Raw genomic sequence first — 15,110 nt, 5'->3', positions numbered from 1 at the left:
AAAGACCTCATCACTTCACATCTGGATGGCTGTTTTCTCATTTTAACTATTTTTTCTGGCATCCTTTCCTTCTGTCTGTTCAGCATGTACTCATCATACCACTTTTTCTAAAGAACACTCTTTAATCATTTCCGTCTCCCTTGTAAAATACCTGCAATGCATCTCCATTGCTCAAAGGTTCAGTTTGAAAAATTTCACCCTGATATTCTAGGCCCTTCAAATCCTGATTTGATCTCTCTAGCCTAATACCCAGCTCCTAACAATGCTTATTCCAATCAGGTCAGCTTCCTTCCTGCCCATACCAGGCTACCTCAGTACTTTCTCATCCTCTTCTGTCTGAAGTGTTTTCTTTCTCTCTGCCTGCCAATATCCAACTCCCATTTGAAATACAAATATTTCCATCAAATTTTCTTTAATAATCCAGCTAACATTGGTATAGTCCTTTCTCAGTTACCTGTTTGGTGTTTATTACTAACATGATGCATTATAGTATTTTATTGTATTTATGTATTAATCTTATTTGTATTTAATCTGTGTATATTCTCTTGAGTACTCTTACTTGTTCCTTCAGCATATCCCATCTCACTCAAAAGCCTGACCATACGTGTCTGATGATAAGAAAATAGTCTAGCATTTCACTCTGGGATACCATACTGGGTTTAGTCAATTAAGCTCTTTGAAATTAATTTTCTTCTTTTGTAAGATGGAGATAATAATACCCCTCTACCTGTCTCATTTTGACACTTGAGGTTAAAATAATATGAAGAAATGCTTCAAAGTTTTCAAACTAATTTGTTACCATGGTGGTTATGATGATGCAGAACCTATTTTCCCCCTTGAGATATCACCTAATATAAGGTTATGGGGGTGGAGAGGAGGTAATCCCTTTCCTCCCTATCAATGAAGGATCATGACTGACACCCCATAACAACAAAGAACAGGTTAATCAAAGAAAAGCATAACAAGTTTATTATAATACTATTATGTGCACACATGTGTATGAGAGTCATATAAAATATGAACTCAAGGAGGGACCAGATGCTTGAGGCTTAAGTGCCCTCTTCATAAGGGAGAGGGAAGTAAGAGGTATAGGAGTAAATGATTTTCAGGGGAAACAAAAGGCCCAGTGCTCAGACAATGGTCCACAGAAACAGCCTCTTAGGTAATCTCTTGAAGCTACCTTGAGATGAATTGATGAAGTCTGTCTGGGTACAGTGATGACTCCCAGTCTTCTCTCTCCTCCAGTAGTTGATCTTTCCTGGTTATTTGATGAGATCTCTAGGGAGTGAGTCTTGAGACAATTGCATTTCTTTTGGAAAGAAGTTTTCTTGGTTAGGCAAGAAAATTTCAGAAAGAGTCCCTCATTGACTTGTAGGGTGAGGAAAAGACAAGGTTGAACGGACCTTGATTCTGAGGCAGATTTTAAGGCCTCCCAGCAGGCCAAAGCACCAGTCTTTGGGGTATCATGTTCTGAGGCCCAAGAGTCAGAGAATTCCTTTCTGAGGATAGAGGTTGTAACCAAAGATGGTCGCTGCCACCATGAGGAAGAAACATCATCTCTCTGAAGGCATATCTGATCTATCAGAGTTCAAGATGAAAGTCAGTACCTTCAGCTTAGCTCTTCACCCCCACCCGTAGCCTATGATACTGCTAATTTCCCTTCATGCAAAAGCTTGTGAACTATTGGTCTGTGCTTATTGCTTATACTCTTGCAATCTAGGGTCAAAGATCACAAGTACAGGAAATTTCCTCTAAAAGTGCCCAAAGACATTCTGATTGTTTAATTGGGTAGCTGCTTTTTGGTCATCTTCCTAGACCTCTCTGCAGCATTAAGAAGAGTTGTAATATAAGGTTTTAAGGAAAAGAGAGATGTTTCAAAGACAGGGATAACAAAGGAAAAGACAGATTTGACTACATTGCATTTCCCCAAACTTAGAACATATTTACTATGTTTTTGGCAGCCATATCAATATTTCTAACATTAAAAACTCTCAATAATCCAGAAAAGGATAAACACTGCAATAGAAAAATCGGCAAATGTCACGAACATACAAATCACAGAAAAGACATAAATGCACCTACAATATAATGTTCAACTTTAATGATTAAAAAGTATGTGGCCAGTTTTAGGTCCCACCTTTTTCTTTTGTAAATGTTTCAGAAGTATATTAAACTTCTTTTGAATAGGTTTCATAAAAAGTTCTGATTAACCTGCGTGGAGTCCTTTTCCTTGAGCCCAAAATGGTGGGTCATCCTCACTATGCTTGCTGGAGTATGTCCAGGGTACAAGCTTTCTTTTTTTTCCCCAAGAATGTAATGGAACATGTGTATCCTAGTAACAATGCAGATGATAGCATTATCTTGCAAAGACATGTTTATATCAAGCTAAGCTATGAATAAAGTATATGTGCTCTCCCTCATTCAATAAAGAATAGAACCTAGGAGAGACAGGCAAAATTATGTTAGGTCTTGTTGAAAGAATGAGTAATGGATTGTTTAGAAAGGCAAAGAATGGAACAATTACTATCCATCTGAACATTGCTTATGTCAATATTGTAGGTTTTTATCCTTGGTTCAAGGTTACAGATCTTCCTTGGGATACGTTAGCTGACAGACATAAAGTCATATGCCATGCTGCCAAGAGGTTTTTGTTTTTTTTTTTACTGCCTTCAACCTGTCTCCCCATCCCACACCCAATATTAAAATATGCCCTTTGGAACATGAGTCTAGAAAAAATCCCTTCTTTTAGAGCTCATCATTTAAAACGGAGAGAATATTTCAAAAATCCTACAAATGCTGTCTTCTGCCCTTGCAACCAAGGCCCTGTTACTGAGTGTAACGTGCCATGCATGTTACATACACAATTCGTTTAACTTTGTGAGGCCGCTTCAGGATAAGATAGGATACGTATTTTTTTTCTCACATTTTACAGAGAAAAACTGGTGCCTCCGATAAAATAAATAACTTACTGACGTTTACAGGCTACTAAGAGGGCTACTCTCAATTGAATTCAGGTATGCCTGACTCCAGAACCCCTGTTTCTTATCTAATTTTATTCTGTGTGTTTCTTTCAAAATGTAACGTTCATACCATGTTCATTTTAAAATTAACGCAAGGCTTACCATGCTCCTTCAGTGGTATGGATTTGTATCCCGTGTAAGATGCTTTGAAACTCTGTATGTGGACACCATTCCTGATGGTTTCCACTTACCCTATAAAATGATCTACCTACCGCATCTGGAAGCATCTGGAAGTTCTTATCGTGAGAAAGTTGAAGAATTCCCATTCTGAAATGAAAAATAAAACAGGGAGGCTGTTAAACCTCAAAACGCAGTGTGATATTAGAATTATGAATGGTCACGGCTAGATGATCTGATAAATGGGGTTTATGTTATGTTCTGAGTTCACACAGGTGGCTTTGTGGCAAGGGTCTGTAAACAACTCTTGCGTTGGAATATTTGTGAATGGCCATCCATAAAATTGATATTGAATGCTCTCGCTTAACTTTTATTTATTTATTTATTTTTTTTAGACGGAGTCTAGCTCTGTTGTCCAGGCCGGAGTGCAGTTGCGTGATCTCGGCTCGCTGCAAGCTCCGCCTCCCGGGTTCACGCCATTCTCCTGCCTCAGCCTTCCGAGTAGCTGGGACTACAGGCGCCCGCCACCGCGCCCGGCTAATTTTTTGTATTTTCAGTGGAGACGGGGTTTCACTGTGTTAGCCAGGATGGTCTCAATCTCCTGACCTTGAGATCCGCCCGCCTCTGCCTCCCAAAGTGCTGGGATTATAGGCGTGGGCCACCGCGCCTGGCTGCTTGATTTTTTTTTCTGAGGAGCGGTCTTTAGTGTAGAGATTCTAGTGTCGTTTGGACACTTTTGATTTATGATGAAAAGATCAGTGTCTTCACCAAACCATGGGTTGCCTAGTCAGGGCAAGAGAGGTATTAAGTTAAGTAAGCAAGAGGCCATTAGCCTGAGGCTGACTCCATACTTTGAGTTCCTACATAGCAAACCATAAACTGAATAAATAAACAAGCTAAAACCTAACATAGGAGTATAACAAATGACGGAATTTTAGCCAATCACAGGAAGCCCAGGTTTTAGCCAATCACAGTAGCCAACTCATCGCATCATGCCCAAATAAGCCAAAGACCTCATCACACAATGTCCAGATAAGGCAGGTTGAGGTGGAAAGATTGCTTGAGTCCAGTAATTCAAAACTTCAGTGAGTTAGGATCATACTCCAAACTGTGCAACAGAGCAAGACTCTGTCAAAAAAACAAAAACAAAAACAAACAAAAATCAACTTACTGCTTACACTGCCGGGCAGAGTTCTTTGAACCTCTCTTCTGGTTCTCAGTGCTGTCCCATTCAAGAATTGTTCTTGGCTCAAATACACTCTGTTAAATTTAATTTGTCAAAAGTTTTTCTTTCAACACAGGATGCAAGGGAAATTGTCTTTCTTCCTTTCCTAGAGCTCGTGGTTGTGGCAGAGGGGATGTCTCCGCTAGGTTCAAGTTTTGGCTTTGAGACTTGATAGCATGCTTGGTTCACACTTAGTTATCTGATGAGATTTGTTCAGTCGGTAGCAAATTTAATCAAGGTAAATCTTTTTGTTTTGTTTTGTTTTCTTTTTTTTTTTTGACATGGAGTCTCGCTCTATCACCCAGGCTGGAGTGCAGTGGCGTGATCTCGGCTCACTGCAAGCTCTGCCTCCCAGGTTCACGCCATTCTCCTGCCTCAGCCTCTTGAGTAGCTGGGACTACAAGCGCCTGCCACCACGCCCGGCCGTTTTTTTTTTTTGTTTTTTTTTGTTTTTTTTTTTTTATTATACTTTAAGTTCTAGGGTACATGTGCACAACGTGCAGGTTTGTTGTGTATGTATACCGGGGCCTGTCCTGGGGTGGGGGAAGGGGGGAAGGATAGCATTGTTTGTATTTTTAGTAGAGAGGGAGTTTCATTGTGTTAGCCAGGATTGTCTGAATCTCCTGACCTCGTGATCTGCCCGCCTCCGCCTCCCAAAGTGCTAGGATTACAGGCGTGAGCCACCACACCCGGCCTGGTAAATAATTTTTAATTCTCATTTTTTTCTAAAATAATTTACTATAATTCCTGAGGGAATAAATCTGCTCTATGTCCAGAATTTTGCTTTTAGGATCTATGTTGTTTGTAGGCTCCTAACTTAAAAAAAGGTTATCTTCTTAAAAACCAAAGCCAAACAATTCTGTCCATAGCAATTTGTTCACAGGACAGTAACATATTTTTATTTATCTTCTCTCAGTGCATTGCATAGTCTTCAAGGATAAGGAGTTGTGTTTTATTTAATTTTGAATCTCGTGGGCTTGACACTAGTCAGGGCTCAGTAAGAGTTTTATAGAATAATGAATAAGTAAATGAACTCAGAGCACAAGGTGAGCAGAAATACCAACATTTACCTGATAAATTGGGCCACAAAGACGGCCACTCTGATTTGAGTGACTATTACTCAGAGCCGGGTAGTCTGAATGTGGAGGTTTTCAGTATTCACAAGTTATCTTCAAGGGCCCATGGCAAGTATAAATTTGTACTCAATTTGAATTTCACAGGCTTTGAAAAAAACACATTTGTGGGAGAATTTCTTCTCGCAAGGGTGCACATCATTGGCCACCTATCAATTACATTTAAAATTGGTGTACAAGTATCCAGTTAGCCTCTCATTGAAGAAAGAGAGGGAAAATAATTTTTTGTGGTAACTGTGTTTCAGAATTTGGAGATGGTAGAAGGCCTCCAGAATCATCCTTTGAGAAGTAGCAATGGTCTACACTATCAAAAATGATTTAAAAAAAGATTAATGTAAAGTGAATATAAAATTGGGATTGTGACAAGATTAGGTAGATTAGGAGAAAATGACCTAGACCAGTTGCTATGAGACAGTAAGCAGGCCCCCTCCACCTTACAACCTGTAGTGTGTGTAGGGGTCTCACTGGAATCCACTGTCACTCCAAGTCTTCTTAGTAAAGGGATCAGTTTGCTTGGGCTTATCCAGCTGTATCACATGCCCAAGGCTGTCATCCATTGTGCTGTCTCCACTCCTCCACCACCAGCTGAGAGTGTGTGAGTGAAACTTTGTCCAAATAGGAAAACTGAAAAGGGCTAAATTGCAAAGGCACACACTTCTGGCAGACAAAAGTGCAATTTGTGGGTCGAACTGGCACAATTCACAGTCCACTGATTCCTGCTTCTCTCCTCTTTTTTGTGCTTCTGACAACAGAACAATTTATGTGGTAGAGGATGCCTTTCTTTTTGTTTTCTGCCACCCGAAAGAGTAACACTTTACTTTTCATCTTTTATTATATGGCTAGCTGTTCACTGGTGAGGCCAGCATCCTGTCATCTTTCTATATTTGCAGAGCATAACCTTGACATACTGATATCTTTGAAGGCCTCCCTAAGTGTACGCACTCATTTATGAGTTGAAACTGCATGTTTCTGGCTAATTTATCCTGAACCAGATTTTACACACTGACCCAGTAACTTCCTTACTCAAATTCCTCAATTTGAGTTTCTTCAACACTAACTCTATTCTATTATATTATAAACAACTATATTTTCCTGAGATATTACCCAGGCAACATAGTTCTTTTATAATTTTCTTTGTATTCAAAGCTTCTCCTCATTGGATAGGAAAACTCAAAGTACTAGCTAGGAATCAAGACTTGTTGAATGGAAAAGAAGCAGAGAGAACAATAGCCTAATTCTCTGTGATGTAAGTGAAGACACCAGGTTTAATCAGCTGAAGTGCCCCTTAGCTAAACTAAAGCTGGGTTGAAGTTCATTGCAAGGGTAGAGCAGAAACTTGGTCTTATTTACTTCTCACTTAACAAGTATTTATTATCTGTTTAGTGATGGGGATTATTAATAGGAGTCAGATTAATTTTTTGCTCTTGAAGTGTTCCTGATGCATTGAAGAAGATAGATAAGAATCAACAGTGCCCCTAATATATCACTGGTAGGAATGTAAATTAGTACAGCCACTATGGAGAACAGTATGGAGGTTCCTTAAAAAACTAAAAATAGAACTACCATGTGACCTGGCCATCCCATTGCTAGCTATATACCCAAAAGAAAAGAAATCAGTAAATCGAAGAGATATCTGCACTCCCATGTTTGTTGTAGCACTATTCACAACAGCTAAGATTTGGAATCAATCTAAGTGCCCATCAACAGACAAATGAATAAGAATGTGTGGTACATATACACAATGGAGTACTATTCAACCATAAGAAAGAATGAGATCCTGTCATTTGCAACAACATGAATGGAACTGGAGGTCATTACATTAAGTAAAATAAGCCAGACACAAAAAGACAAACTTTGCATGTTCTCACTTATTTGTGGAAGCTAAAAATTAAAAAATTGAATACATGAAGATGGTAGAATGATGGCTACTAGAGGCTGGGAAGGGTAGTGGGGCATGGGGGAAAATGGGGATGGTTAAGGGGTACAAAATGCAGTTAGATAGAATGAATAAGATCTAGTATTAGGTAGCAAAACAGGGTGACTACAGTAAATGTAATTTATCATACATTTAAAAATAACTGAAAGAGTCTAATTGAATGTTTATAATACAAAGAAATGATAAATGCTTGAGGTGATAGATACCCTATTTACCCTGATGTGATTATTACATCATATGCCTGTATCAAAATATCTCACGTACCCCATACATATATACACTTACTATGTACCATAAAAATAGAAAAGGATCACCTGTGCTAGGTGCTGTGAAAGAGGCAAGCTGTGTGCACTGACATGGGGCACGGGGTAGGGACATCTCACACTACAGATCAGAAGACTGAGGGAGGAGAGACAGGCACATTTAGGGGGCCCTCACCGCCATCTGATGGCTAAAGTTTAAACCTTGATGTTCGGAGATGTTGGAAACTTGATGTCCTTGAGTCTTAAATGTAAAGAATATGTGCTCAGAGGTGAAGTGTTCCCTGCCAATTCAGAGGAAGCTGACTTTCAGCCCCATGGAATCTTTTGAACTGGGAAGTCATTACTGTTTGATTACTCTGTTATCACAGAAAATTTAAGCAAACATTTTTTGGTAACAATATCCACAACAATAACTGTTTTAAAAATATTCTTTCATTTCATAGTCTCTGTTAAGGACGTTGCTTATAATTTTTGTGAAAACCGTATAAAATAGTACTAAAACAGTATTACTCTACCTATTTTGTGAAAATGAAAATAGACATATAGAGATGTTAACTCAATAATTTAGGCACACAGGTAGTAAGTTTTAGAGTAAGGATTTTAGCCCATAATATACTGCCTTTTTGAAAATCCCTGTTTTTAGCTGTATTAAATCTGCAAAAAATTGCAATCTCTTACTTAGCCCAACTTATCCTTGCCAGAAAATACTTCCTGAATGATTTCTGGCCAGCTTCTAAAATGCTTTAAAATGCTAATTTTTTTTTTTTTTTTTTTTTTTTTTGAGACGGGAGTCTCTCTGCCGCTTCAGGTTGGCTGCAATGGTCTGGATCTCAGCTCAATGCAAGCTCCGCCTCCCGAAGTTCACGCTTATTCTCCTGCCTCAGCCTCCCCGGTAGCTGGGGACTAGAGCCGCCACTGCCTTCAAGGCTAGTTTTTGTATTTTTAGTAGAGACGGGTTTCACCGTGTATAGCTGTGGGATGGTCTCGAGCCCTGACCTGTGATCCTACCGCCCCGCCCCAAAGTGCTGGGATTACAGGCTTGAGCCACCGCGCCCGGCCTTAAAATGCTAATTTTTAAGTGTTTAAGGAATAAGACTCACAAAAAAATTTTAGACAAAGGAAACAATTTTAGAGAAAGGAAACAAAATTTACATTCTAATATGAGACACAGCAGGATACAAAAGCAGAATTAGATTCTTGTTCTGAACCTTGCTGCAAATTCCTTTATCCCCTTGGACGGGAGTTCCTAGAGAATTTCCTCCTCTAGAAATTAAAGATGTGATCTACCTGATCTTAGCTCTCTCTTCCAACTCTAAAATTCTTTAATTTGAGGTAAGGAAGTTATGACATTTCTGTCATGATTTGCGAACCAAGGAAGAACTTTGTTTCTTTAAAGAGATTGTCAAAATCGGCCACATTCTTGTCTGTGACAGTCGGGGAAAAATTCCATCTGAGGGCCATACCACAAATACTGTATTGAATTCAGAGTATACCCATCCATTTTCTCCATGGGATGTGTAGGGGTTAGTGCATATTTCTTGGTTTCTAATGTTTCGCTGTAAGGATCTGATTTAAAATCTCATTTCCTTACACACCAGGAGCAGCGTTTGTAGGTCAAGCTCCCACACTGTGAAATACTTGAACTCTCTAGGAAATATCCCGGGCGTATGATTTAACTTCTGGCTCACTTGGTCTCGAATAGGGGCATTGGCATATACAGAACAGGGAGAAAGAACCTCACCAACACTGGTGCAAGAACCTCAGTTTATTTCTGGCCTGCGATAATTCTTGCCAGTCACCTTGCATCTTGATTACTACATGCTTTCACTGCTTTTACACAGCAAAACTGAATGCTGGCTCTATCTGCCTGCTCTGGTTTCATGCTCTATAGAGTAATAACTCTGGATGAAAAGCCACATCTCCTGACAGAGTAGGTAATACTAAACAATTGACCGCGAGCCTTAAGCCTTCGCCGAGTCCTCAGCAGTTCCTGTCAATGCCTTCTCTTGTTTCTGGTAGTTCAACTCTCCAGTTCCCTCAGATCTTTCCAGTGTCCCCACACTTCTGCCCCCTTTTAGTGCCCTCTTCCTCAGTCTTGGCAAATGATCTTGCTGTTCCTTTATTGAGGACAGTTAGGTCCCAGATAAGCCCTCTATCAGCCACCAGCTGGTACCTACCTGCTCTTCTTCTTCACGTTCATGTGGGTTCCCATGATCTGTCTTCCTGTCTCAGAGAAGGGCTTGCCCTTTTTTTCAAGTCTAAGTCCTCTAGGCCACTGACCTAAATCACGAACTCAGGTCACTCTGAATTCTGACACCTCATTCCTACAGTCATTGTCCCTGTCTCGTGTGCCTCCACCCTCTCCTCCACAGGTTCCTAAAAAGGGAAACTGGCTTTGGTGCTATTTGTCCTTCTAAATACCATCAAGTCTCTGTTCTCTTTTTGAGAACTCAAAATTTCCAAAGGAGTGGACTGTACCCCTGACTCTGCTTTCTTACCTCATACAGGTGCCTGGCTTTTGACTCCACCATTCTTAACTGCTTTCACTAAGGTCACTAAAATTTCCTTTTCATCAAGATGTGTTTGGCCTTTTGTAGTCCATGCTTTCATGGGTCTGTGTGTGGCACTTGGCTAAGGTGACCAATCCCTCTTCTTTAAAACATGGCGTTCTTTGCTTTTTCTGATGTTATGTACTTCTTTTGGTAGTCTCCATCCCAACCTGGTTGCGCTTCTCTTGCACACAGGCTCCCCTTCCTCTGCCATCATGGAAAAGTTCACTGAAGGCTGATTGGGTGGTCATTATGAGTGAAGGGTTTTGAGTCAGATTGTCTCTTTTTTTCCTTTCGTTTTTTGAGACAAGGTCTTGCTCTGTTGCCCAGGCTGGAGAGCAGTGGCCTGATCACAGCTCACTGCAGCCTTGAGCTCCTGGGCTCAAGTGATCCTCCCACCTCGGCCTCTTAAGTAGCTGGGGATACAGGCATGCACCACCATGCCTGGATAATTTTTTTTTGTTTTGTTTTGAGATAGAGTCTCACTCTGTCACCCAGACTGGGATGCAGTGGCACGATCTTGGTTCACTGCAACCTCTGCCTCCTGGGTTCAAGCGATTTTCCTGCCTCAGCCTCCCAAGTAGCTGGGACTACAGGCACATGCCACCACACCCAGCTATTTTTTTTTTTTTAATTTTTTAATAGAGAAGGGATTTCACCATGATGGCCAGGCTGGTCTCGAACTTTTGACCTTAGGTGATCCGCCAGCCTCAGCCCCCCAAAATGCTGGGATTACAGATGTGAGCCACCATACCTGGCCCAGATCATCTCTTATTTTATTAGATTTTTATTATCTAATAATAGATATTAGATATTTTATTATTGTATTTATATTTAGAAGCCAGTAAGTCCCTGGTGATTGTATTAATTTATCAGAAATAAAGGTTGAACTTACCTATTTTTTAACCTAATCATGACTTGCTTTAATTGTATAATCCCAAAAGTCTCTGCTTCCATAGGTTCTTAATAAATTCCTCTGCACTCCAATTTCGTCATCTTTTAAAACGGGTTTGATAATATTTCACATTGTTATTTGGATGATTAAATCAGATAATGCAGGAAAAACAATGTGTTCTTTTCCTTTCAGAAAGAAAACTTAATCATTATGAGATAATTATATAAAACAGCAATCAGAAATGAAACATCAGGTTTCCAATTTGCAGTTTTACAATAACAGCACACCAATATTCCGTCATGCTTTAGGCTTTTCCAACTGTAAATATTATAGGAGCTCCTGGAAAAATAAAAGAAAGGTGCCTTTCTGAATTTGTCATGAAAGAGCCAATTAAAATTTTTAGTTATTGAGGGACATTTTGAGGGATTTTAGAGTATCTTAAACTTAAAATAACTGCACATCCAGTTTTGATGACTACCAGAGATTTTTAAAATAAAGTTATTACAACTAAAATGAAAATTCAACACCACAAAGAATCTCAAAAGCACCCGAATTTTGGGATTATACAATTAAAGCAAGTCATGATTAGGTTAAAAAATAGATAAGTTCAACCTTTATTTCTGATAAATTAATGCAATCACCAGGGATTTACTGGCTTCTAAATATAAATACGATAATAAAATATACCTGAACCAAATAAGGTTGATTTCAAACTTATGGGTGGAGCCCATTATAAATTAGAGCAAAGGACCATCAAAATCCTCATGAAATTATGATACATGAATTTTTAAAATCTTACAATTTTGATGTGATATTTTTGCTATTTCTTATTTGGTTATCCTAAAAAATAAAAAACCTATGTCAATATTTCAGATTTCTGTTGCACATTTCCCCCCAAATCTCTACTTAACTATTTTGATCAGAAGTTTATAGAGTCTTCTGAAGGTCATTAATCCTGCAGAATGTTAAGCTATTGCTTAGTACATTTTTTTAAACTCACTAAATAATGAGTATTTTGGTTTTCTAATTTTTTGGGTCTGAACATCAATTATAATTTTATGTATCAGCGTGAAATGAAAGATTAAACTTCATAAGTCAACTTTATTATTAGATGGCTTAACTTTTGATGTAACACCAATAAGGAGATGTACATTTATCTGCATACATATACCATATATGTGTATATGTATATAAATACACACAACATTATTTACCTATATGATCAAATGTCATGATTAAGTTATCACTTAGATAATCAGATAGGTAGATATTAGTTTGGTGCAAAAGTAATTACGGTTTTTTGCCATCAGTTAATGGCAAAACCATCATTACTTTTGAACTAACCTAATAATTAGATATGTACATAAAGACAAAACTATACAAGAGCCAATAGAACACTGTATTGCTTATCAATTATTTCCAGGCTCACTTTAGACCAACTGCCTTAGTACTCAAAGATGTTTAATATTGTTAACATTTGTTGCGTGGTTAATTGTCTGCAAACCACTGATCCCAACACAACAAGCCAACAAAACAGGTGCTGTTAATAACCTTGTTATGGCCGGGCGCGGTGGCTCACGCCTGTAATCCCAGCACTTTGGGAGGCCGAGGCGGGCGGATCACAAGGTCAGGAGATCGAGACCACAGTGAAACCCCGTCTCTACTAAAAATACAAAAAATTAGCCGGGCGCGGTGGTGGGCGCCTGTAGTCCCAGCTACTCAGGAGGCTGAGGCAGGAGAATGGCGTGAACCTGGGAGGCAGAGCTTGCAGTGAGCCGAGATCGCGCCACTGCACTCCAGCCTGGGCGACAGCGCGAGACTCCGTCTCAAAAAAAAAAAAAAAAAAAAAAAACCTTGTTATATGCAAGAGGAAAGGGAAGCAGAGGGAGAGTAAGTCATTTGCCCAGCATCACACAACTAGATGTTGGTGGAGTCAGCATTAAAAAGAAAGCTGCATGGCTCAAGAGACTATGGTTTTTTTCAGAGTTTACAAAAATGTATTTGTTTGTGAGAGCCATGATTCAGAACATTAAAAAAAAAAAAAAAAGCCCTCCTGGGAACATAATTTGGGGAGAAACATGGTGAGAGGGCAAGACTCGGCCACCCATGGGCATGTCACAAGATGTGCCCCAGCTCTCTGGGGTGAACTCTGCTCTGACTTCAGGCCAGAGGAGTCTGCTCCGGCAGCACCCTGACAGCTGAGTGGTCGGAAGGTCCTGGTTGGAGAGAATTCATTTAGAACTTTTCTTCTCTTTCTTTGTTTTTTCTTTCAGCGTAGCGTCCACTGCTACCTCTACCGGCTTTGCAGCTTTCTTTTTCCTCTTGTTTTTTTGGGCTTTAGGGTGAAATCCTGGCCATCGGGTGGCTGCACACAATTCCTTGCACCCTGAGCAGAGGCCTCAGAACTCTCGTCCCAGCAGGGGCCTCTGCGCTGTCCCTCTGCCCGTGCTCTTTTCTCCTTGGACGCCGCTTCTGGACCTTATCTCTCTTAGGCTTTCCCTCTTTAGGCCGCTTGGCCTTAGACTGGGTGAGGGGATAACTCTCCCCATTTTTACCTGTTGCCTCTTTGTTTCTTTTCTTTCCCCTTTTTCATTTCACTTGGGTCTTGGAAATGTCAGACCCTGGAGCTGCGACCTGGGGCTTGTTCTTCAGTGCTGCCATTCGCTTGGCAAAACACTCCTGGATGGTGAAAGCATGGGTTGTCATCGTGGTTTCGTTCTGTCTGGAGTGGAGGGACTGGAATCACCCCTGAGAGTCTTCTTACTCTGTCTTTTCCCAAAAATGCAGTCAAGATCTGTTTTGCTCCGAGATGATAGATCCTTTTCTTTTGTAAATTTCCTATGATGAACACAGTTTTCGATGATTTTGGACTTTTCCTCAAGACTAAAAGATTTCTTTTTCTTGTTGTCTAAGGAGTCTGTTGTTACCTGCCTCTGGCAAGTTCTGCCAGAAGCCGGTTAAAATCATCTTGATGGGCAATCCAGTTGGCTTCATTATTGTTTGTAGCTTGAAGTCCCAGGTGGTTATTTTTAACTTGAACTTTAATATGATCTGGGCCTCCTTGCTCCTGAACCCCTAAACCCCTTCCTTTAGACCACTCCATCTTCTCTAGTATCCTCTGGCCAAACTTAGAATCAGCATTACTCCAGGCAGTGTTTTGAATATTCACAGCTCACTTCTGCTTCTGCCGCTGCTCAGCCAACATCAACATATCGCAGAGCCTGTGACACCGCGACCTCCAGACCTGAAGGACTTTGGTCACTGGGCGGGCAGCAAGATCTGGGACGGTCTGGACAGACGGGACTCCATTGCCAGGTGGATGGCAGCCCAGAGACTATGTTCTTAATCTCTAGGTGAACTGGTTCCCTTATTTCACTGAATTCTTGTAACAACCTTAGGGGTAGGTGCAATTTAGGTTGAAGCATATGAAATTGCTAATATTTATCCATTTTAACTTAATACACAAACAGCACTTTCATCTGCTACAACCACATAGCATTCCTATTTTATTTTATATTTTATTTTATTTTATTTTATTTTAGAGACAGGCTCGCTCTGTCTCCCATGCTGGAGTGCAGTGGTGTGATCGTAGCTTACTGCAGCCTGGAATGCCTGGGCTCAAGCAATGCTCCTGTCTCAGTGTCTTGAGGCAACTTATCCCCATTTTAATAAGTGGAAACAGAAGCTTACATCTTTAAGTAACTTACCCAAGGTCAAGTTGTGTGGAATGGAGCCAGGATTCAAATCCAGGGCCGTCAGATTTCACAGCCCATCCTTGCACTACTCTATATCACAGTAGTATGTTTTCTCATTATCCTTGTGGTCTAATCTCTTTGTCCTCGTTCTTTGCACTCAAACCACTAGGCAACCAATGTGTTTGTACTCCCCAGATTCAAACTACTCTTGGATAAGTACCTGCTGTTCTACTACCACTTCCAATCATGTTTAGCATGAAATTTTGTTGTCACTTCC

At 40.1% G+C, this 15,110-nt stretch overlaps 1 pseudogene; it reads right to left on the bottom strand.

The window, feature by feature from the left end:
* Positions 1-12,999: 12,999 nt before the first annotated feature.
* Positions 13,000-14,634, bottom strand: LOC100999671 (annotated as a pseudogene).
* Positions 14,635-15,110: the final 476 nt, after the last annotated feature.

This window comes from Papio anubis, chromosome 6 (genome assembly GCF_008728515.1).
Source record: "Papio anubis isolate 15944 chromosome 6, Panubis1.0, whole genome shotgun sequence".
Lineage (NCBI taxonomy): Eukaryota > Metazoa > Chordata > Mammalia > Primates > Cercopithecidae > Papio > Papio anubis.
This window is presented reverse-complemented; position numbering and strand designations above follow the sequence as displayed.